This window comes from Neomonachus schauinslandi, chromosome 16 (genome assembly GCF_002201575.2).
Source record: "Neomonachus schauinslandi chromosome 16, ASM220157v2, whole genome shotgun sequence".
NCBI lineage: Eukaryota > Metazoa > Chordata > Mammalia > Carnivora > Phocidae > Neomonachus > Neomonachus schauinslandi.
The window spans coordinates 3,189,772-3,202,325 of record NC_058418.1 but is presented as its reverse complement, the minus strand read 5'-3'; the positions used below and the strand labels follow the sequence as shown (position 1 = coordinate 3,202,325).

General features: G+C 42.8%; 2 long non-coding RNA genes across 2 annotated transcripts; both read right to left on the bottom strand.

Moving 5' to 3' along the window:
* Window positions 1–2,295: 2,295 nt before the first annotated feature.
* Window positions 2,296–3,009, bottom strand: LOC110573618. Its single transcript, XR_002479915.1, has 4 exons — window positions 2,945–3,009; window positions 2,817–2,859; window positions 2,424–2,476; window positions 2,296–2,335 (listed from the first exon to the last, which is right to left on the bottom strand). It is a non-coding gene; the product is annotated as an uncharacterized LOC110573618 (long non-coding RNA).
* Window positions 3,010–5,872: 2,863 nt separating this feature from the next.
* Window positions 5,873–11,169, bottom strand: LOC110573617. Its single transcript, XR_002479914.2, has 3 exons — window positions 11,143–11,169; window positions 10,892–10,927; window positions 5,873–5,957 (listed from the first exon to the last, which is right to left on the bottom strand). It is a non-coding gene; the product is annotated as an uncharacterized LOC110573617 (long non-coding RNA).
* Between the last annotated feature and the right edge of the window lie 1,385 nt (window positions 11,170–12,554).

The following is a 12,554-nucleotide window of genomic DNA, read 5'->3' as shown; positions in this document are numbered from 1 at the left end:
CTTCCCTAGCCTTTGGCTATGTGTCTAGGAAGAAGTTCCTGCAGCTAAGGTCGAAGACATTGCTGCCTGTGTTCTCCTCTAGGATTTTGATGGATTCCTGTCTCACATTTACATCTTTCATCCATTTTGAGTCTATTTTTGTGTGTGGTGTAAGGAAATGGTCCAGTTTCATTCTTCTGCTTGTGGCTGTCCAATTTTCCCAACACCATTTGTTGAAGAGACTTTTTTCCATTGGACATTCTTTCCTGCTTTGTTGAAGATTAGTTGACCATAGAGTTGAGGGTCCATTTCTGGGCTCTCTATTCTGTTCCACTGATCTATGTGTCTGTTTTTGTGCCAGTACCATACTGTCTTGATGATGACATCTTTGTAATACAGCTGGAAGTCCGGGATTGTGATGCCGCCAGCTTTGCTTTTCTTTTTCAACATTCCTCTGGCTATTCGGGGTCTTTTCTGGTTCCATACCAATTTTAGGATTATTTGTTCCATTTCTTTGAAAAAAGTTGATGGGATTTTGATAGGGATTGCATTAAATGTGTAGATTGCTCTAGGTAGCATAGACATTCTCACAATATTTGTTCTTCCAACCCATGAGCATGGAACGCTTTTCCCCTCAGTTATTTCTATCAAACAACACACACACTCAATTCCCCTCTACTTCTACCTCTCACTCCAAACCACCTCTCTGATTCTCACTATGCTTGCCATTAGCTTTCTATTCTACTTCCTTTTGTCAAAAAATTTTTTTAATTTTAATTTGTTTTATTATGTTATGCTAGTCACCATACACTACATCATTAGTGTTTTTTTTAAGATTTTATTCATTTATTTGACAGAGAGAGACACAGCGAGAGAGGGAACACAAGCAGGGGGAGTGGGAGAGAGAGAAGCAGGCTTCCCGCTGAGAAGGGAGCCCAATGTGGGGCTCGATCCCAGCACCCTGGGATCATGACCTGAGCTGAAGGCAGACGCTTAACGACTGAGCCACCTAGGCACCCCAATACATCATTAGCTTTTGATGTAGTGATCCATGATTCATTGTTTTCATATAACACCCAGTGCTCCATGTAGTACGTGCCCTCCTTAATACCCATCACTGGGCTAACCCATCCCTCCCCCAAAACCCTCAGTTTGTTTCTGGGAGTCCATAGTCTCTCATGGTTCATCTCCCCCTCCGATTCCCCCCCCCTTCATTTTTCCCTTTCTTCTCCTAATGTCCTCCATGCTATTCCTTATGTTCCACAAATAAGTGAAACCATATGATAATTGACTTTCTCTGCTTGACTTATTTCACTTAACATAATCTTCTCCAGTCCCATCCATGTTGATGTAAAAGTTGGGTATTCATACTTTCTGGTGACTGAAAAGTTACTGTTAATACCCACTTCAGGGTCTCTCCTCTCAATCACATCTTTTTTTAAATTATGTTTTATTTTAATTGCATAATTAAAATAATAATAATTGAAAGGAGAAATTCATCAAAACCAAGGGGGGAAGCATCAATCCCCCTCCAAACACCCTCTGCACCATTCCCCTCCCCTGGAGAAATCCCTCCTGTTGTCAGATTGTTTTGTTTTGCAATGTGATTCCCTCACAAAGAAGTTTCCTTATTCACTTTCAGTACTTTGAAGGCTTTGGCTCTCAACATCACCTAGAACAGTGGACCAAAATGCCATTAAGAACTTCCTCCTTGCCCAAATTGACTCTTACTTCTTGGCTTCCCCTTGTATTTGGTACCAGTGAGTGCTCCTTAAATGTGCCTAGGCATTATGTTTGCTCAGTGACCCAAAGCATCCTTATACCTGCTCCTGTATGTCACCCCCCTTTGCTTTCTAAGGGCCAGATCACATGGCTTGCCTTGCTCAGTAGACCATGAGTCCTTGAGACTAGAAGCTGTATCTTACTAATATGTATATCCCCAGCACAAATCCAAGGAAAGAATCAACTTCTGTAAACATTTGTTGAATAGCCAAGTGAATGGGTACAAGGAACCAAGAATTTGTTGAGAGATATTTGATGGGTCCTGGAATTTCTTGACAGTTGACAAGTTGACTCTAGTCTTGAGTCTTTGGTGAGCTCCAAGGTGATAGCTTGTGTTGAGGAACAGGAGTAGCACACCTCGTGGAGCTGCATCTTCCTTAAGCGCACTTGAACACTGGAGTCTACACAGCCAGTCCTGGCTCTGCACTCAGGATAAAGTGAGGGTGGCATACACACAGCGCTGGTCGGAGGAGTCCTTATGAGTGTGGGAGAACTGTGTATCCACACTGCCCCTAAGGGTCTCCTGGTGTAGCTGAGCATAGGTCACTTCCTGAGGGTCTTCCTCTATAGGGGCCTGTCAGCATGGAGATACAAAGTGAAAAGAGAGCATCTATGGAAGGTTACTAGGGCAGGAAAGAGGATGTAGTTAAGGAGAGACTCACCTGTATGTCCACCTGTCTGTCCTTCTCAGGCTGGATGTCCTCCAAGACATCACCTGAAAGAAAAATGTGGGGTTAAGCCTCCAGAGACAGCCTGAAAATTATCCAGTCGTAATCAATATTTCAGGGATTGCTAACTGAAATAGGGAAGGGCAATGACACCACATCCAGTAGGGTAGAGCCCCCACCTTCTGTGCTTCTTCCAGGATGCCTTCTATCTTCCCCAAACACATCCTTTCCCCGCCCTAGCTGCCCCTCCTTCTCACTCCCCCTTACATTGATTTTCTTCCTGGAAGTCCATGACTGAGTTGGTGCTAAGAGAAAGGAGATGGAAGCATTAAGTCAGGTCTGAGAAATAAGACAGGGTTTCTACGAGGGGAGTCCAAATTTTCCTACCTCTTACACTTCACCTGGTTCTTGGTCTCACCATCAATGTTCCCTGTGGAGAGTCAGCAATCAGAGGGTTGTTGGTAAGGGACCCACTAAAGCCCTCCCAGGTTAACCCTCCCACCTTCAGGACATACCGTGTTTGACCTGATGCCAACATCGAAAAATGAGGAAGAGGAGGGAGAGGAGAAGTAACACAACAATGGCCAAGATCCCAATCACAATGGGAAGGTATCCATTTTCAGGAGCAGATGGATCTAGAAATTAGTCAACAGTAAAGATCTGTTATTGAGCTCTTGTTGGATTAATTTATCCATTCAATAAATATTTATTGGGTGCCTTCCCTACATGAGGCAAGTTACTGGCTGTTTGGGAAACTGTAGTAAACATACCCAACAACAGAATCTATGCCTGGGAACCAATACATAGAAGTATTGTTACACATAGAGACAAATTCTAAGATAAAACCATTTACACTGCATTATAAGAAAAGATTTCTTTGGAGGATGAGCCCTGAAAGATAAGAAACACCCAGATCTCTGAAGTGTGCAGAGAACTGTCTCCAGGCAGAGGAACAACATAACCAAACTCAGAGGTGAGAAAGAGCCATGTGTGACCCACACATAGAAAAGACAAATGGTGCATGATGGGAGGAGTGGCTCCTGATAGAGGTGTAAATGTCAGGAGAGGTCAGCAAAAGTCCAAAACTATAAAGAAGAGTCTGGATTTAAGTCTAAATGCAATAATGAACCACAAAGGGACTAACAAAAATATTGAATTTTCTTTTTATATATATATAATTTTCAATGATTCATGACTTAAGAGACCAAATGGAAAGAGAAGGCATCAGGGAACATGCTGCAGGGTGTGTTTGTGTCCTAACAATGTGGTGGTGGTGGAAGAAGAAAATGGACTTGAGTTTTTGAGGATAGAAATGATGAGATTTGAGATTTGGTGATGGAGTATGTGGGCATTGGGAGCAGAAGAGGAGTATCAAATACGATTTTCAGTGACCTGATCATTGGAGAGAATGGATAGCACCTATGGAGATGGGAAGATCAGTATAAGGAGGAGGTTTTGAGATTTGTTAAGATCCCTGCTGAGATGCTTATTAGGTGTCTGAGTAGATGTCCAATAATCCACGGATATGAAACCCACGGGAGCATTTTTGACTGGAGTGATAAGTTGGCAGCCATCAGCAGATACTGAACAACTAAAGCAGTTTATCTTTATTCCACCCAGCACCTCTGCCTGCAGGCTGGTCATGCACAAACTTCCCCAGTCGCCATTACCCCTTCTCTACTCTAGCCCTGCCATTTTCTCCTCAGGTCCCTGCCTCCTATGTCCATCTTTCCATCCCTAAGCTATGCACACTCCCATAATTAACCTGTAGTTCCCAGAATGCACGTGGCAGGCTCGTGTCATACCTGTGCCTACATCCCCTCTGCTCCCCTGCTTGGACATGGTCCCCTCCCTTGAAACTCTGGAAAATTCCAGCCAACCAGGAAAGTTACAGCTTACAGAACTCCCCCATCCACCAAGATGGCTGAGCTGCCCCTGCCTGCATAATCCTGTACGATCTTGACCATAGATCCATCTTGGACATTCTGTAAATTTTCTGCATTCCCCCATTGTCTTGGTGGCTAATGAGAGACACCACTGTGGCCTCAGAATCACCCACAAAAGTTTGTGGCTGAAAATAGTCTTGAATGAAGAAACTAGTATGGCCCCTCCTTTCACTTTTTCTGTCACTATCAGCTGCTGATGACACTCACTCACCCACCTATCTGCAGAAGGTACCACCTGAGGAGAGGACTAGGGAGGGTATAAAGGATGATGACATGCCCATACATTGCATGGCGCACCCACCGCTCACTCTGCTTCTCAAGAATCACCACCAGCTCACAGAGCACTTTTGTGTAGGTGGCTCAAGACATTTCTTCCCAAGGAAAGTTTGCTTATGTCTATGCCAAATTGTCCTAATAAATATATTAAGCTTCAGGGTCTATAAATTGAATGGAGTGATCTTAGCAGGGGTCCTCTTATACATTGCACAGCCTACATATCCAGACAACGTGGGACAGATTCCCCACCTCTGACATCATGCAGGACATCCTTGAGCAGAGAACAGGAAGCTAACAGTCAGCCTCTTTCCTCACCTGTGACCAAAAGCTTAACAGGGTTGCTAGGCAGGGACCATCTGTGGGGGAAGCTTTTAGAAGAACCGTAGCATCTATAGGTACCCCCATGGGCAAGAGTCACAGGGAAGATAAGGAAGGTCTTATGGTCCTGATGTAAAAAATCCTGGGGAGAGGCACTTCTTCCATCTTTAGACAGATTAAAGACGTGGTAGTATTGAGATGCTTGACAAAGGAGGGTCACATTCCCTCCTAAGGTCACATTGGGGCCTGGAAGAGCAGTCAGGGAGGGTGTGTCCTTGTATACACCTAGAAGGGAAGAGAACCTCGTATCATTATCAGGGAACCATGCACAAGATCACCATTCTCCTGTTTGGACCTAAAAAGAAAGAAGGAAGAGAAGATAGGTTGAAATTCAACCATTGCCACTGTACAGTGATCACAAGAACAAGACAAACACTTCTCAATTTTCCCACAACCCAGGACCAGAGAGTGGCCATATGCATGGAATGGGAGCTGAGTGTCTGTCCCCATGAGTTGCGGTCCCTTTGGGACTCCAGCAGCCACCCTGAAGGAATATGGGACCAGAGTCAGAATGCAGAGAGTAAGACCTGATAGATAAGGTAGGAGAGCAGGGGGCAGGGGTCTATGATAGGGGCACAGCTGGCCCAAAGTAGGGGACAGAAGAGATGCAGGCTGGGGGTGTGCCCTTGGGAGAGCCCCTTACCTGTTACCACCAGATCCAGTGGGTCACTGCGTCCTGACCAGACTCCTTCCTTCCAGTACCCACAGTAGTAAATCCCTGCATTAATGTATGTCACAGGCTGGATGAAAAACATGGAAAGTCCCTGGACTCCCTGTGAGATACTGTCGTACCATGTGGTAACAAGTCCTTCTCTAAGTAGCCGCCATCTGAGCATTCCAGGAGGCCCCTTGCAGTAGATGGTCACAGAACTGTCCTGGGGAATCACAGCCCCTGGCAATGCCCAGATGGAAGGCTGGGGTAATAATCCTGGAAGACAAACAAGACATGAATATCAAACATCCTGATGTCAGGAAACCCCTTTTCCTCATCCCCAGGAGGTGGGAGACAACTTCTACCACCTCCACTTTGACCTCAGTCTGTACTTTCTAATTGAGTAAGCTCTTCTTTCTGGCTTATCTCCTTTTTTTTAATTTAAATTCAGTTTAGTTAACATATACTGTATTATTAGTTTCAGGGGTAGAATTTAGTGATTTATCAGTTGCATATAACACCCAATGCTCATTACATCAAGTGCCCTCCTTAATGCCCATCACCCAATTACCGTATCCCCCTACCCATCTCTCCTCCATCAACCTTCAGTTTGTTCCCTATAGTTAAGAGTCTCTTATGGTTTGTCTCCCTCTTTGATTTCATCTTATTTTATTTTTCCTTCCCTCTCCCTATGATCCTCTGTTATTAAATTCCACATATGAGTGAAATCATATGATATTGTCTTTCTCTGATTGACTTATTTCACTTAGCATAATACCCCCTAGTTCCATCCACGTCATTACAAATGGCAAGATTTCATTCTTTTGATGGCTGAGTAATAGTCCATTGTATATATATACACCAATCTTCTTTATCTATTCATCTGTTGATGGACATCTGGGCTCTTTCCATAGTTTGGCTATTGTGGACATTGCTGCTATAAACATTGGGGTGAAGGTGCCCTTTTGGATCAATACATTTATATCCTTTCAGTAAATACCTAGTAGTGCAATTGCTGGGTTGTAGGGTGTTCTATTTTTAACTTTTGGAGGAACCTCCATACTGTTTTCCAGAGTGGCTGCACCAGTTTGCATTCCCACCAAAAGTAAAATGGGGTTCCCCTTTCTCCACATCCTCACCAACATCTGTTGTTTCCTGAGTTGTTAATTTCCTGAGTTTCCTGAGTTGTTTCCTGACTGGTGTGAGGTGACATCTTGTTGTGGTTTTGATTTGTATTTCCCTGATGCTGAGTGGTGTTGAGCATTTTTTCCTGTGTCTGTTGGCCATTTGTATGTCTTCTTTGGAGAAATATCTGTTCATGTATTCTGCCCATTTCTTGGCTGGATTTTTCAGTTTTGGGGTGTTGAGTTTGATAAGTTCTTTATAGGTCTTGGATACTAACCCTTTATCTGATAAGTCATTTGCAAATATCTTCTCCCATCCTATAGGTTGCCTTTTAGTTTTGTTGACTGTTTCCTTTGCTGTGCAAAAGCTTTTTATCCTGATGAAGTCCCAATAGTTTATTTTTGCTTTTGTTTCCCTTGTCTTTGAAGATGTGTCTAGCAAGAAGTTGCTGCAGCTGAGGTCAAAGAGGTTGCTGCTTGCATTCTCCTCTAAGATTTTGATGGATTCCTGTCTCACATTTAGGTCTTTTATCCATTTTGGGTCTATCTTTGCATATAAAAGTGTAAGAGAGTGGTCCAGTTTCATTCTTCTGCATGTGACTGTCCAATTTTCCCAACACCATTTGTTGAAGAGACCATTTTTTTCCCCCATTGGATATTCTTTCCTGCTTTGTTGAAGATTAGTTGAGGATCCATTTCTGGGCTCTCTATCCTGTTCCATTGATCTATATGTGTGTGTTTGTGCCAGTACCATACTGTCTTGATGATTATAGCTTTGTAATAGAGCTGGAAGTCCGGAATTATGATGCCTCCAGCTTTGGTTTTCTTTTTCAACATTCTTTTGGCTATTTAGGGTCTTTTCTGGTTCCATACAAATTTTAGGATTATATGTTCCAGCTCTGTGAAAAATGCTGATGGCATTTTGATAAGGATTACATTGATTGTGTAGATTGCTTTGGGTAGCATAGACATCTTAACAATGTTTATTCTTCCAATCCATGAGCATGGAACATTTTTCCATTCTCAGTGGGGAAAAACAGAGCTTTTCCCCTAAGGTCAGAAACATGACAGGGATGTCCACTCTCACCACTGTTGTTCAACATAGTATTGGAAGTCGTAGCCTCAGCAATCATAAAATAGAAAGAAATAAAAAGCATCCAAATTGGCAGAGAAGTCAAACTTTCACTCCTTGCAGATGACGTGATACTCTATGTAGAAAACCCAAAAGACTCCACTAAAGAATTGCTGGAACTGATTCATGGATTCAACAAAGTGGCAGGATATAAAGTCAATGCACAGAAGTCAGTTTCATTTCTATACACTAACAATGAGGCAGAAGAAAGAGAAATCAAGGAATCAATCCCATTTGCAATTGCACCAAAATCCGTAAGATACCCAGGAATAAACCTAACTAAAGAGGTAAAGGATCTCTGAAAGGTACACTGAAAACTACAGAACACGGAACATGGAAGAAACTGAGGAAGACACAAAGAAATGGAAAAACATTCCAGCTTATCTCTTAACTCAGGCAAAAGACCTGGAGGGCACAGCATCCCATGAAGTGAACCGAAATCGGAGGGGGAGACGAACCATGAGAGACTATGGACTCCAAGAAACAAACTGAAGGTTTTGGGGGGGTGGGGGATGGGTTAGCCCAGTGATGGGTATTAAGGAGGGCACGTATTGCATGGAACACTGGGTGTTATATGCAAACAATCATGGAACACTACATCAAAAACTAATGATGTATTGTATGGTGACTAACATAACATAACAAAACAAAACAAAATAAAATAAAAATATGAAACTACCCCCTCCAGCAATAAAGACCCCATGTGACTGACCCCAAGACAATGATCAACCTGACCTTTACTGCTGCGTGTCCCCACCGACCTTTGTCCCACATTTTCCTTACATACACCTGGAAGTATTCTCAGTGCTCTGCAGACAGTCTTTGAAACATTAGTCCACTGTCTTCATGGTGTCAGCCTCCCTGAAGTAAATCCCTTTCTTGTTTTACCACCACTTGTGTCTCTGTCTTTGGATTTTGTCAGCAGGGAGTGGCTGAACCTGGTCTATTAGAGACCCCTGGAGCCAATATTTGAAATCACCTTGCCTGCTAAATAATGACCTTTGTTTGGCTCCCAAGACCCCACACTCTTAATTTCTGTCCCACACACACTGGCTCAGTCTGGTTTGTAATTCCTCATCATCTCCGAGCCACTAAACTTTGGGATGCCTCTGGGCTGGGTCCTTCAACCTATTTCTCCTTTCTGTATGTACTTACTCCTGGGTTGTCCCCACACAGCTGTCATCTATCTATACATAAGTATCTGTATATCCATAAATACTCATGTATATACTCATATGTATAACACACACACAATATAATCACTTAAGAACTCTAGCCCAGTTTATCCAACTGTGAACTTCTCATGTACACTGGGAATTTCCAACTAATTGTGTCCAAATTAGAGCTCCTGATATATTCCAAAAGACCTAATCCAACTTAGTCTTCCCTGTTGATTTAAGAATAACTAACATTCCTTGGCATTATTACTGATTGGCTTCTCTCCACCGCTGGTGTCCTATTTGGAAATGAACCATAGAGTTCTATGTTCTTACCACCTGCATTGCTGCTACCACCCCAGGCTAAGAAACCATTACCTCTCACTGGATCCAAATTGCACTGTGATCTTAGTTTGTCCCCTTCTTCCACAAAACTCCCCAACTGTTCCCATGCCCCCCATTCAAACACCTAAGACTGTGATCCTGTTTAATAAGTCATGTTAACTCACTTCTCCACTTTCAGGCCTCAGCAGCCCCATCCTGTTCTGAGTAACATCTTTCCCTACTCTACCAAACTCTTGGATGCCTGAGCTGTTAAGCTTTGGACCTCATCCCCCATGATATTCTCACCCATTGCCAGTCCTCCAGACACTGACCTGCGTCTAGATGACCAGCCCAGTGGGCTCCACATCAATATTTATTCCCTGCATGGAAGGATGTGCCCCCCCCAAAAGCTCCTGCCTCCCTCCCCCCTCCAGACTTCACTGCAGTGTCCACATGGGAATGTCTTCCTCCACTTCACCTCTCCCCAGACACATGCTCTCTGGGCCTTCTTCATACTTCATGTTTCTCTTTAGCATTAAACACCTTCTAACATATTCTATAGTTTGGTTACCTATCTTGTTAACATTATTGTCCTTCAATTAGAGGGCAAAGACATCTCTGGGTATTCAAAACCCTTTTCCCATTCTCAGTACAATGCTGAGGTCACAACAAGGGCTCCATATATCTGGAATATGGAGGAATTAACTTACCTCTTGGAAGAGTTCTAAGATTAAAGAGAGAGAATATATGAAAAAGCTGAGAATAGTGCAAGGCAGGGGGAAAACCTCAATAAATGTTATGTAGCCATTGTTAACATTACACAATGATACCTAATCTGAGGAAAGTGCTGTTTTCTGAACTTGACATGCATTGTGTCTTAACTGATGCCACACTCTGTGATTATTCCATTTTCCAAAGGAGGAACTCAGGACTCAAACACAGGAAATTGCTTGCAGAAAGTCACAAAACCACCAAGTGTTGGGCTCTTTGCTTTGCTTCAGGTCTGTCTCCTGAGGAAGGGCACCATCCTTGTAAGCTGACCCCTCCTTAGGGACGGGACCTGGGAGCAACCAAGGTGATGGCAGATGGAAAAGTACACACAACACACCTAGTAAGAGATGGTCTCACATCTGCCAGGGATGTGGGGCCTGTGCAAACTCCCCTGTTATCTGCATCTGCAATGTAAGTGCCAACCTCAACTGTGTTTCCTCTCAGCATTATTAAAGGACCTGGAGGTCCCCTTCTTGACTCATCTGTGCTGATAGGGAAGAGTCAGGCATCAGGAAGCTTTCTGGAGAAGGGAAAAGACTTTCCACCAAAAATGGGCACAATGATGAAGAGTATAAAAATTTGACATAAATAAAATGAAGAGAGTTAATGAGGGGATGACACAGGTTGAAGGCTGGGACTCATCCAAAGCTACTCAAGCTCAGCCCACGTCAGAACTGCTTAGGAGGGAAAGGAAGGACTCACCATGTTGCGCCCAAATCCTTTGTTCCAGACAAAACACTGAAATTGAGATAGACACGGTAAGAGATGTCTACCCTACAAACCAGTGATCCCCAAACACCTGATACTGGGCAACAGACCTAGGTCAAATAGGAGAACAGTGACCCAATGGGTGATCTCTCTATAACTAACTGGCCCCAGGGCTTCCCAGAGGAAGAGTCCCATGGAAGGAACCCAGCTAAGGAAGCTCAGTATCTGCATTCTCCCACACTCACCAAGTCCCAGCAGAAAAATGAGTCCTGGAGACATGGCAGTGCTCAGCCCACACCTCCCTCATACAGCATGCCAACTGGGCCAACAGTGTTCCCAGGAGGACACACCCATGGAGGGAGCAGCCTGGAGCTTTGAGCCTTCACACAGGGTGATGTACACCTGCTAAACCAGAAAGGGAACTGCTCCTTTTGCAAGACCTGGCCCTACCTCTCAACCCTGCACCAGAAAACTGGGACTGCGCATGAGTTGCTCTATGGGTTTCCTGCTGTGATCTTACAGCCACAAGATGGGGGAGATGTGTGTAATGCTACCAGCAGTGACCTGTATTTCTGCTATAAGATAATAAACAAGGCTTAACAAAAAAGGAGGTGAGATGCAGTGAAAGAAGACTGAATCTAATATGTGGAAATCAGTGAAACTGTTATGAATGGAGTTGCAGACCTAACCCAAACTTGAGAATTTGGTGGAGGGTAATGTACAGCCAGGGACTATGCCTGGAAGACTAGTTCCTTTGTAGGATGTGGATTCTCTGTAGTAATCATGTATATGAAAAATCATGGAGTCAACTAATTCATGGAGAAAATTTTCCCTGAATTACTGCATCCCAAGCGTTACATCCCAACCAAAAATCTGTGACTGGAGCAGTCATCCCAATTCACTTGAAATGACTATTTTAATTTGCTTGGAATGGTCAATGACCTTCTTCTAATCTGAAAAATATGTAAATTCTTAGATATTTGATATCTTATACAGCCTTTTTTTATAAAAGGGAAAATATATGTCTTTACTTCTCTTAAAATGTTTTTGGTAGTAAAATAATCTTACATAATAATCAACAGTTTATTTTTATATTTGTAATTCAAAATGTGTGAATGATTAATTTTATAGATTTTTTTAAAGTTTAAAGTGTGAGATATACTTTCTACATTGAATCACTGGTATTTTTCATATGAAGTAAGAATCCCTGTTTTTTCCCCTGTCATTCATTTCATTTGCTGAAGTTGTTCACCTGCTTGGGAAGATTTTTACTCTGAATGGCAGGTGTCCAACTTCAGAGAAGGCACAGCAAGTCTCTAAGATCTATTTTGATCGTTTTAGAAGAGGACTATATTTTACCTAATATCTTATGCAAAAATGAATTCCAAATGGATCAAAGACCTACATGTAAGAACTAAAATTATAAAACCCTTAGAAGAAAACATAGGACAAAAGCCTCACAACAATTTATTTGGCAATTATTTCTTAGATATGACACCAAAGGTAGAGGTAACTAAAAGGCAGAGGACTTCATTTATATTAAATACTTTTGTGCATCAAAGGACACTAGCAATCAAGTGAAAAGTCACCCCAAAAGATGGGAGAGTGTATTTCTGATATATCTGTCATATATATATATATATATATATATATATAT